The following is a 12,284-nucleotide window of genomic DNA, read 5'->3' as shown; positions in this document are numbered from 1 at the left end:
ACAATTAGAATTGTCACTCAATATCTAACCTTTAGATATAAATTGTTACTCAAGACTGCATTCAACCTTTCCTTCTTCCTCCATGGTTGCTAGTCTCCTCCTCCTTACTCCTCCCCTTCCTCTTTCCTTCTCCCAGCTCCACCTCCTCTTATACTGCCCAATCACCGAGCTCCACTGCAAATACAATGTGGCAGTAGCAGGAAATTATCCTGCTACACAAGTGTCTCAAGTGATCTAGGATTTGGATTTCCCAGCACTTAGTAAATACCAGGCCAGTATAGTGGAATACATATAATTTTAATGCTGTATGTCTAGTCAGGGAATCCCTGGGGCAGGTAGATAGACTAGTTGAATTGGCCAACTTGCCTTTAATTGGGAGACCTTGCCTCAAAACATAAAATGAGGAGTGATGGGAGAATATACTGATATCAACCACTGACCTTCCTATCTGTAAGCACACCTGTGTATGCAAATACACACATGCACACACACACACACACACACAACACATGCCACCAAACATGCACAGGCATGAATGCAAAACATATAAACATACCCCAAAACACATGCACAAATGATTTCCATGAATTCTTGTATGTAAAATATAGTATGGTTTATTCACAGAAATTCTAATTTACTAGGTCTGGAGAAGAGTGTGATGCCTTCAATTTAAAAAGGTATCCAAGGTCATTTCTCAAAAATCTACATTCAGTTTCCTGGTAATACCATTAAGCAATGTAGTTTACATACTAGACAATTTATCATTTAAATGATACAATTAAATGGGTTTTAGTAAATTAACAGAGCTAAGCATCCATCACTGTTAATACACTACAGCATCTGCTCATTACCACAAAATGAGTCCTCGTGACCATTAATAATCACTCCATCCTGTTCTTTGTCCCCCAACCTGAGCCACATTCTTTCTATCTGTATTGACATGCTTATTGTCATTAGTACCATGACCATTCAAGACACGATCATTTGTAACTGCTTTCCTTCCTCTAAGTGTGTTTTCAAGGTCCAGCCATGATGTAGAGCATACCAGCTCATCATTTTCTTTTAACAATAAATAATATTATGTTGCCTGTATGTATTGTATCTTCTTTATCCATTTATTAGTTGATGGACTTTGATTTACTTCCAGTTTTTGTCTATTTGTTGCTACAAATTTTCATGATCAAGGTTTTATCTTCTCATTTGTATTGGCTAAAATAGTCACTCCTGTGCTTAGCTTTTCAAGACACTGAAGTGCTGCTTTCCAAAGTGACTGCAGCACTCACACTTTAGTTGACAGTGGAGGAACAACCTCAGTCCTCCACATTCTCACTGGCACTCATGATTATCTGATATTTCAATTTTGCTATCCTAGCAAGTGTGGAGTAGTACCTACTCTGGTTTTGACTTGAGTTCCCTTACTAATAATAATAATGAGAATTTTTAAATGAACTTCACAGTAATTTGCACAGATTGACACACACATGCACACATGCAGATGCACATTTGCATGCACATTTTGAGGAAATGCTCATTTAGTATACCTCTTTAAAAATCAGGATTATTTGTCCTTAAATAGTTGAGTTGTATAGTTCTTTTATATCCTGGGTATATGCTTCTTATCATGTATGTGATTTGTAAAACTTTTTTACTTTCCAAAAAAATCTTTAGGATTTCTTAAATTTTCCTTTTGAAGCACAAGAGAAAGAAAAGAAGAAAGGGGGGAAGGTGGGAAGGAGGGGAAAATGTGCTCTCTGCTTTCTGATCTTATATGATGTTTCTCTCTCCTCCTTGAATTCCTGTTATGACATTATCCACAACATTGTGACACAGTCAGGAAGGCCTCATGCTGATGGCATGATCCTCTCAACTTCCAGAACTATGAGATGACCCATCCAGCTGAAGAGATTCTGCCATTAAAACAGAAAGTTTACTGATGGAACAAATGGACTAAATAAGATGAAAACATAAAAGCATAAAAGCATCACTTGTGGGCTGTGGACTTATCTCACTGGGTAAAGTGACCGCTTTGTAAGCACCAGGACTTCACTTGAATCCCCAGAACCCATATTAAAAACAAAGGTCTTAATGTAGAGTGTATACTTGAAATTGTGTACTCCGAGAGCTGGAGAAGTGGAGACAGGTAGATACCTCGATACCTCTGGGCCAGTGAGGGACTCTAAAAATATACTGAATGGCCACTGAGTGATTGAGGGGCATGCAGAACCAGAAGTAATGGCACCTGAAGTTATCTTCTGGCCTCCACACACACACATACTGCACTAGCACAACTTCACACATATGTGTATCCATACAAGTGTGCACCTGTGCATACATGAACACACACACACATACAACACAAAACCACTTAAATATAGTGCATGGATTAACAACAAATTATCACCTACAATATATCAAGATTCTGTTTGTATCAGTCTACTGTTAGAACCGTGTATCTGGCTGGGTAACATTTTTATTAGTTTTGTGGAATAAGAACTTAGCAATGATATTTGTTTGCCTTTGGTGAGAGCCCTCTGTCTATATATCATCAAGATAAGATCACACATTGAGACTCGAAGCAAGAGATATTAAGGATCCAGGCTTTGTCTTTTTCTAACAAGCTGCTTTTGATGGAGCTATCCATAGTTCCATGAAAATTACATTGATCGATTCTAAAGGTGATATTCCCAATGATTTCATTACTTCCCAATATGCCCTGACTTCCTTCTGTCTTCAAAGGCACACTGAGAATGAGATTTCAGTATATAAGCTATGGGGGACATATTCAAACTAATCATACCATTATCATCATTTTAGGAATAGAACAAATATGAGATGTTTACAAAACTATAAATTATAATTTTTGTGAACAAAATGGAAAGAACTACATTTTCTTATTTCAAATTATACTGTAAAAATATAATACTCAAAATGGCATGGTACTTTGTAAAAACAGACACAGGCAAATGAAAATATACAAAGTACAGAAGTAAGCTCGTTGATATTCCTTGAAGTAAACTTTTGAGAGTGCATAAAAAAAAAGTACATTGTGAGAAAAAGAGATTTTCTTCAGAAAAGTGTGTTAGAAAGCTAACAACATGCAGGAGAGATGCAATCTGATCCTTACGTTTTAAAAATCAACTTTAAAAAGGAATTAGTGATTTAAACATAGGATCAGAAACTGTAAGAGATGTCCATAAGAAAACAGGAGAAATGCTTTGTGACATTTTTTGATACAACACCAATCAGACAATAAAAGAAAAGCAAGTGGATTAAATCTAATGAAAAAGATTTTCAAGCCAAGGAAACAATCAGTTTTAAGAAAAAAAAAGATGGTTATGAACAAAAAGATCTCATAAAAGACTGATATTTAAAATATCTAACTATCTGATAAAAATCAACATTTTAAAATTGGTAGCCTGGGGCTGCAGAGATAACTCAGAGGTGAAGATCACTGGCTGTTCTTCCAGAGGTCCTGAGTTCAATTCTTAGCACCCACATGATGGCTTGTAACCACTGACAGTGAGATCTGTTGCCCTCTTCTTGGCTGCAGGCATACACGCAAGCAGAACACTGTATACATGATAAAGAATATTTAAAATAAATAAATAGATTAATTACTCAAACAATTAATTCAAATAGTAATCTGAATGAAAACAAACAAAAGTCTTTGGTAGAAGCTTTTTGTAGGAGGACCTAGGATGGGAGGAGGAAGGAGAGGAAGGAGAAGCTAGAGAGAGCAGAGATGTAGGAGCAATGGAGAGTCAGGCAGGTATGGAGAGCAGTTTAGGGTAACAACTTTTATTTAGGTTACCTAATTAATTAATGTTATTGAGCATTACCAAACATATAAAGCCTTTGATTGATCTTTAAGCACTAGAGTCTCATTTTCTTACTGGGCCCGTATGGATGGAGGGATGGTCTGGGCAATGCCCAGGCTTGCGGAGACAGCACGGAAGATTGGCAAAGTCATCTCCCACGCTGGCATCTCGTGGGTGGCAGACTGGTGTTTCTGGCTGGCTGTTTCTAGCTGCAGTGTGCACGTGGCCTCTGGCCACAGAACATCGCGGCTGAGCTAGGCAGAGTCGCAGCAGCCTAGATAGTCGGTTTGACCGGTGGCCGATTTAAATAATTTCTTCAACAACTTTTTCCAAGGATGCCACAGAAATAAGCAGTAGCTATAAGACAAAGTGTTTTACATCACAATTCATTAGGGAAAGAAAATCAAAATGATGACACCATTTAACACCTGTCAAGATGGTCATCAATACAACAATATCAAGAAGGAGAAGACATGGAGCCCACAGAGACAGCCCAGCAGTTACAAGCACTGTTGCTGTTTCAGAAGACCTCGGTCAATTCCCAGCATCCATGTGGTGGCTCACAACTGTCTGTGACTCCAGTTCCAGAAGCTTCAGTGCCCTCTCCTGACTTCCATTGGTACGAGGCATGCACATGGTGCACACACATATATGCAGAAAAAATACTCATATACACCAAATAAAACATATAAATCCAAAAAGGTTTTGATAGGAAAATGGATATTTCACATATCATTATAAAAACACAAATTTATGGATCCATTATTGAAACAGTATGGAGTTTCTTCAAAAAAATAAGACTAACACTTCAAAATTTTCCAACAATTCCACTGTGGAGCATAGTCTCTCAAAAAATATAAAATTAGATTTCAAAGAGCCAATCACACTTCAATATTTATGATTGAATTGGTCACAAAAAAACAAGATAAAAAACCCTATGTTTCAAGTAGATAGTCGAATGAAGAATTATCTGCACATCTGCACATATACACACATTTATAATCATGCCACTTATAAGGACACAGATACGCCTACTGGGTTTTACACCGATTGAAATTAACCTGAAATAGGCAAATGCAGCAAGCTTTTATATGCATGAAGTCTACAGAAGTTGAATTTAGAGAAGCAGAGATGTGAAGCATAGTACTCTAGAGTCAGCTACAAGGCAAGGGAAATGGTGAAGGGGTGAAAAATCATAACTTTCTAAGCAGGATGTTCCAGAAGCTTAATTATAGCATCGTAATTATAGCTAACAAAGTTGCATTGTATACTAAAAATCTGCTGAGCAGATCTGAAGCAGATGAGTGTATTAACTGATTCGATTGTGACAACCTAATAGCCCATATCAAAGCATAGCATATCGTATGAGTATCTAAAAAGTTTTTGTCAATTACTTTTTTAAAATGGAAAGAGGGGGGGAGGAGGGAAGAAGGGAGAGAGAGAGAGAGAGAGCGCTTGAAAACAAAAAGAATGAAGAATGACCACCCACCCTTGTTGCAGCTCTTCTCCAGAGTGGGAAAGAGGGGAAAAGCGAAGAAGAAAGCAGATCTAGCCAGTTTCCCCACCTTCCTTCTTCATGTTCCTTGAGCAACAAACATGGAAAATTCAGAGAGAGAAAGCCTTAACTGGGGCATGAGGTTGTCCTTTTAAACTTTGTCAGGACAGAATTTATTACCTCTTGGTGAGGATGGAGCATCTAAGCAGTTACAGTAGACAGTGAATGGAAAGAAAGTAATTTCTGGTTGCATTGGATACAGTTTGTCAAATAAGCAATGTGAATTTATACTCAGCTTTCTTCTTTCCCACTCCCTTTCCCCAACCCACTGCTTCATCTGTCTCTGGTTAACTCCATCCTCTCTCAGTTTCTACATTTGACATGTGTACTTTCAGTCTTGATGGGGTATCTCTGGGTATTTCAAGAAACAGTGTCTAATTATAAGTAACTCTCTGGGTATCCCCAAGGTTCATGTCTTCTTAAAATCTGTTTTTCTACCTTTTTCTTCCCTATAAAAATATAACTATATCTAATGTATCTAGGTTTTCTTTCTATTTTACAGAACAATGTGCCATTCTCTATCTATAATGTGCCATTCTCTATTTATAATGATTAGGAAACTGTTCTTTAGTTCTGGGAATACAGTCTCTGGGATATAAAATCCTGGAAAGCCTATTGCTTAAGACTGTACATGAGAAGTGCAGAGTTAGTGGTATTATTTCTGAAGACTCCCTTAGAGAAATAAACTGTGAATACTACTTGGCTGCTACAAAGCTGACCTCCTCACTGGAAGGGCTTTTATTTTTTTTCTGCCAGAATAAGAGCTCAAGTAAAGCAGAGCTGCTGGTAGCAGATACTGAGGTCACATGACTCAAGAGTGGAGACAGGACAGGGCTGGAGCCTCTTCCTTTTTTTATCTCATCAGAAATGATCATGAATTAGTACCCTCCTCTCTCTCTCTCTCTCTCTCTCTCTCTCTCTCTCTCTCTCTCTCCCTCCCTCCCTCCCTCCCTCCCTCCCTCCCTCTCTCTCTGCTTCTGCTCCATTGCAAACCTCTGTGGAACATACTCTCCTCTTGGAGATTCAGATGTTTACTGATAAGGAAAAACTTGGGAACTGATAAAAGGGTAGAATGAATGGGGGATAAAATGACCCCTTGCTCTTTGTCCTCCCATCCTTTGTCTCTGGATCATTTAAATTTGCAATTGTGCTCTGGCGTTTCTTAGTAGATGACATCCTAAAGTTCATTTTACTTGATTTACTTAATGTTTTAAGATCTTAATGTCCTGGAGCAAGTCCTCCCGTTACAGCCAGCTTGGACAAGGTAGCAATGCTCTCTCTAGTTTACCACACTCCCTCTGGCTGTCTGTGTTTGCCTTCTCTGCCTTCCTTCTTCTTTTACGTTACCCTTATGGCCTCAGGAACTGGAGTTTGTATTCCTTCCCAAGACAGAGTATGCATTATTCCTATCCTCATTGCTGTTATCCAACAAAGGTCACAGGGCATAGAGTACCCTCAATTGGTGTAGCCCCCCCACTCTCTCTCTCTCTCACACACACACACACACACACACACACACACACACACACCAACGCGCGCGCGTGCATGAGAAAAAAATCAAATATAGAAATGATCCCTAGGTCTGTGTATAGGGAATTTCCAGAGACTATTAGCTGATGGGGGGGCAAATTCACCTTGAACATAAATGACACCATACTATAGGCTGAGGTTCTGACTAAATAAGAGGGAACTGGGAGAAAGCCAGCCCCCATTGGCAATTTCTTGTTCTGCTTCAAACTAACCAAAAGAGGTGGCAGCTAGCCTTTACCACACACTTCTGAAGCCATGATGTTCCATCCAATTGAATGGGTCTGAACAACCATAGACTGACACCTCAGGAGCTGTGAACCTTAAGGAACCTTTTCTCTGCTGTTTGTATAGGATGCACTGTTGTGGTGAGAAAAGTAACTGTTATGGTGAATAAAATAGGAGGAGGAGAGGAGAGAGGGACGTCGGAGAGAGGCATGTCGGAGACAGAACACATATCCACTGCATCAGGAAGCTATATGTAAGAAATATGTCTACAATTGGACATCACAGTATACAAAGACCCTGCTTGACACTGAGGGAATGGCCAAGCAGTAACAGGCCCAACCAGAGACCCATCTCACTGGTAAGCACCAATCCTTGACATTATCAAAGATATTCTGTTACACTTGCAGACAGGAGTCTAGCATGGCTGTCCATTGAGATTTTAAAACACTCTCATGTCCAGCACTGGTCTTCAAGACACTGCTAACACCCCTGGAAGAGCATTCTGATGCCAGGACTCTAAGATACCGTGGATATCTGTGAATAGAGGTGCTTTGTGAATTGGAAAGAAAATGTAAACATAAGGCATTTTCAATGGTATGCTTTAAATATATGTGCCCATCACATCCACATGTTGTTACCCAAGACCCAGTGTGATGATTACCTCCTAAGAACGCTGACTCAGACAGATGCTGAAACCCACAGCCAAAAAGCCGATGGAGCTTGGAGACTCTTAGGGAAGAATTGGGGGAAGGACTGTGGGCACTGAAGGGAATAAGAACTCCACAGGAAGACCAAGAGAGTCAACTAACCTGGACCCTTGGGTACTCCCAGAGACTGAACCACCAACCGTAGAGCATACACGGGTTTTACCTAGACCCCCAAGCACATGTATAGCAGATGTACAGCTCAGTCTTCATGTGGGTCTGGAGCAACTAGAGCGGGTTCTATCCCTAAAGCTGTTACCTGGCTGTGGAATCCATTCCCCTAACTTGGCTGTCTTGGCTGGCCTCAGTGGGAGAAATGCAGAGACTTGGTATGCCAGGGTTAGGGGAATACTTAAGGGAGACCTCCACTCTCTCAGAGGAGAAGGGGAGGGGAGAGGGACAGGAAATGGAGACAGAGATCATGATGTAAAATGGGAAAAAAAAAAGACGCTGCTTATGTGAATTTACAGTCCTTCTTGCTGTCATTTCTCTTAGTTTAAGATCCACCGATCTTTTCCCGGTTAGCTCTCATGTGCCTGCAGATTGTTTTTCAGAGCTGAGACATTTTGAGTGCCAAAGGAGGTCTTGGTGGGGGTTGGAGAAATTTGCAGAGACTGAGTCAGAAGTGTTTGCTAAGGATGCGACTAGGTATGAGAATGGCAGGTGGAGGGAAAGTCCTGGAGGAAGGGGAAGCTGACTTTGGCCTCCGGATGGAAGGATTCCCCTTCTTTATCTGTTCCAGGACTTATCATTACAGCCTGCTCTGACTGAGTAAAAAACTCACTGTTGCTAGTTTTACAACCTTCTCAACCTGGGCAGTGATGAAAAACTGGGAATTACAGCAAATATAATTCGCACTCCTCATAGACCTTGATGCTCCTCGCGTCTAGGCACATAGCTCTCCCCCACCCCCATCGCAACTCAATACCTTTAGCCTAGAGCACTGCCTCGTCCTTTTTCCTGGGGAAATAAAACTACAGCCCAGACAGCTTCCCACATGGCTGTAGTACAGGATTAACACCCTTTGGAGAAGCTTTTAGCCCAAGTACCAAGATGCTTCAGAATCTCTTCTCCCCCACCCTCTCAGAGAAGACATCTCTGAGTCATCATCCATCCCCAATGAGTAAATGCATGCTGCCTGTGGTAAAAACTGCTTGAAATGCCCCTGTCTTCCCTCTCTTCTCCACCTCCATACTTTCTTATCAGTGTTTGGAGACCTTGCCTCATCATCTGCAGACTTTCTGTTGTGGGATTCCAGAGACAGGCATCTTGTCAGAGGATGTGACAGAAGATGCAGCTGAAAACATTAAAAAATAAAGGAGACAAAGATCCCAAAATATTTGTGAAAATGGGGGAATGGGAAAGGTCATTGTACATCATCAACTGGATTTTATTTTGTTTTCTTTTGGAAGAAGCTTTGAAAATTTTTGAAGAGGGGGTACAGGAGGGGACAGTTGAGACAGGGTTTCCCTGTGTGGCCCTGGCTGTCCTAGAATTCACTCTGCAGATCAAGCTGGCCTCGAACTCAAAGATCCACCTGGCTCTGCCTCCTGAGTGCTGGAGTTAAAGGCATACCCTACCACCACCCAGATAAAAATGGATTTTTAAAAGATCACACCATTTTAACTTCTTGATACCCAGGAACATTTTTAGCAAGTTGTTCTATTTTTCTTGTTAATTCCTGCCTGTGGCTAGCAATCCAGAGACTCCAGTGTGTTTACTTTCTCTGGTCTTCTTCTCTTGTTAGCATGATATTAATGCTTTCTTGGTCTTCCCTTCTTGTTAGTACAATATTTAGTATTTCCTTGTCACTCTCTATCCTTTTTAACGTGGCACGACTGTTTGATATATCAACTATGGGAGACATTTAGAAGTCCTTAAACAAACCTTAAAGCTGTGTCATTTAGCCATTTCCATTGTGCAGAAATAAGAAACATGACTTCTCCAGTGTGCAATGAAGTCAATCCTTGTGATAACGTGTCATCAGAATAGGTTCAGGGAAGACTGTTTCTAGAACTCGACACAGTTGTGTTCAGCTGCTGTACTTCTCTAACACATTTATAGTCAATGAAGTGCTTTTCATTTTTTTAAGCCTCTGACTTATCTGAGTAATAGAAATAAAAAACTGTATTTTGTATTACAAAACTGCATAAAACGCACTAAATGATTTGTTGAATTGAACAAATAAAAGAGCGTTATGAACAGCCTGTGACAAGTGTTTGCTGAGTCTTATACCTCTGCTGTTTGCTTGAATTATTATAACAAATATTGTACTTCCATTTATTCTTGTGTCAACATGTGACTCCTCATATTTTGGGACAAGAACCTGAAGTCCATGACATTTAACTAGTATTACAATCCTGCTGATCAATGGATTAAAAATAGGACACCTGTCCTCCACTTCTCTGTTCCTATGCCCACCCCGGTGCTCTCCAAATGTCCCTCACTGTGTACAAATATTTCCTGTTTAACCTCCTGATTCACTCCGTGGGGACACAGTAATGGGGTCTTTTGGTGCTATCAGATCAGCAGCTTTCACTAAACTCCTCGTATCTCAGGTTCTCTGTGGTCCAATTAAATAACTGAAGACTGGTAGTCACTGAACACAAGCAGCAACTGCCAAAGCTTTGCCTCTCAGGAAGCCTCTGCACTGCTCTCCACTATCCACATAGATGCTAAGGTCTTTAACACTTCCCTGTGTTCAGAAACCAACTCTTCATTTCTTGGTTCAATCAGAACAATCTTTTACAAAATCTGACCTTTTTTTTTTTTTTTTTGAGGACAGGAGACAAAGGGTAAGAGTTTGACAAAGTGACTAAGGAAGAAGGCTAGCTGTGACTTCTTTCAATTGGACTATTTTCTTAGGGTCTTGATCTTTTCCTTTGTAGCAAGGATAGTGTTTTTGATGCTTTGTCAGGGCAGCCTCCCTGGGTAAGTGCAGATGTGCTGAGCTGTTTGGCTGCTGTGTGGACAGACTCAGAGTCTGTCTTCTCCCTAATGAAGTCATCTCTGCTCCAAGCCCAGCCTCTCCCATCCATGTTGGAATTTGGCTTTGGCTTGCATAGTTCTGTTGTGATGTAGATGGCCTTCCAGTTAAGTTCTAGAGAAATCTCGCACAGAAAGTAAGAAAATAATTTCTTAACATTTTAGTTACCTCTAGAAGTTACCATATGAAGTGACTGGTTTCATTTTGACATTTATGAGGATACATTATTTAAAGAGGTGTGGGGAAGGCTGATTAAGAGCAAAACTATTTATTGAAAGAAAATGTTTACCCAAACATTTTCATTTGGAACTTGAGGAGACACCAATTCAGGATTTTTTTTTTAAATTGCTTTCTTGGAGTTGTTGCTTTCTCGGTATACTTGTTTGTGCTAAGTCTCTTTGTCTCTGTCTCTCTGTCTATCTCTGTCTCTCTATCTCTCTGTCTCTCTCTCTCTCACACACACACACAGACACACACACACACACACACACACACACACACACACACAGAGGGGTTTGGAAGGAGGAAAGGAGAGATGATTTAATGCAATCCTACAAAATTGTTAAGTAGGTTAAAAGTATAAAATGCTTATCCTTGATGTAATTTCTTTTTTTAAATTTCTAACAACCTTGAAGAACTGGCTTTCTCCTTGGAGTTAAAAAAGAAAAGGAAACAATCTCTTGGGTGCATTTGTCATCTGCAGCTTCCTTTAATGATCCACACTGCACACTTCGTCTGGTTGTGCCTAAGATCAGCAGATCAGGGTACAGAAACATGAACTCTTTGTTTTCTCAGTTTGAATAGGACAGGTTGATCCAAAGCCCAGCAACAGATATTGCCATGTGTAGAAGCCCTTCACCCAATCAACAGCAGGAGGATACTGCAATTCGATCCTAACAGACCTTGGCAGGAGTGTAAATGAAGATAATGGGATTCCCTGGAGACACCTGCCACCCATATCTTTTTCTGCTTCAAGTCCTTGGGTGGTTGCCTCCAAGCTCAGCCAAGTTCCTTAAGACTAGATCAAAGACGACTGCAACACATAGTGCCTCAGGCTTTTAATTCCGTGTAGACACCAGCAGTATGAATGAATATCTTGCTTTATCTGCCTGAGATTCTGGAATTTACATACCCAACATCCCCTCACACAAGCATGTGATCTCAGGAGGGCACTCACACAATCGACATTTTAACTAGATTTAGATTTGATCATAATTTATGTGTTAATATATTATTAGCATTAAAAGCTGTAAAGCAATATTTCCCATTTTAAAGGTTCTAGTAATTTTGTCAGACATTGGAACATCTGAAATAGCTACTTTCTGATTTTTTCAAAAGAAAGAAACCCTGCAAGAACACTTACATCTGGGTTGGGGAGATGGTTTAAAGATAAGTGCTCTCAAGTCACAAGCAAAGGGACCTGAGTTTGAATACCTGGCACCTACATAAAAAAGCAAGGTATCATG

This window comes from Grammomys surdaster, unplaced genomic scaffold (genome assembly GCF_004785775.1).
Source record: "Grammomys surdaster isolate TR1022 unplaced genomic scaffold, NIH_TR_1.0 126391, whole genome shotgun sequence".
NCBI classification, from domain to species: domain Eukaryota; kingdom Metazoa; phylum Chordata; class Mammalia; order Rodentia; family Muridae; genus Grammomys; species Grammomys surdaster.
The sequence above is the reverse complement of the archived record's forward strand: the minus strand, read 5'-3'. Positions refer to the sequence as shown.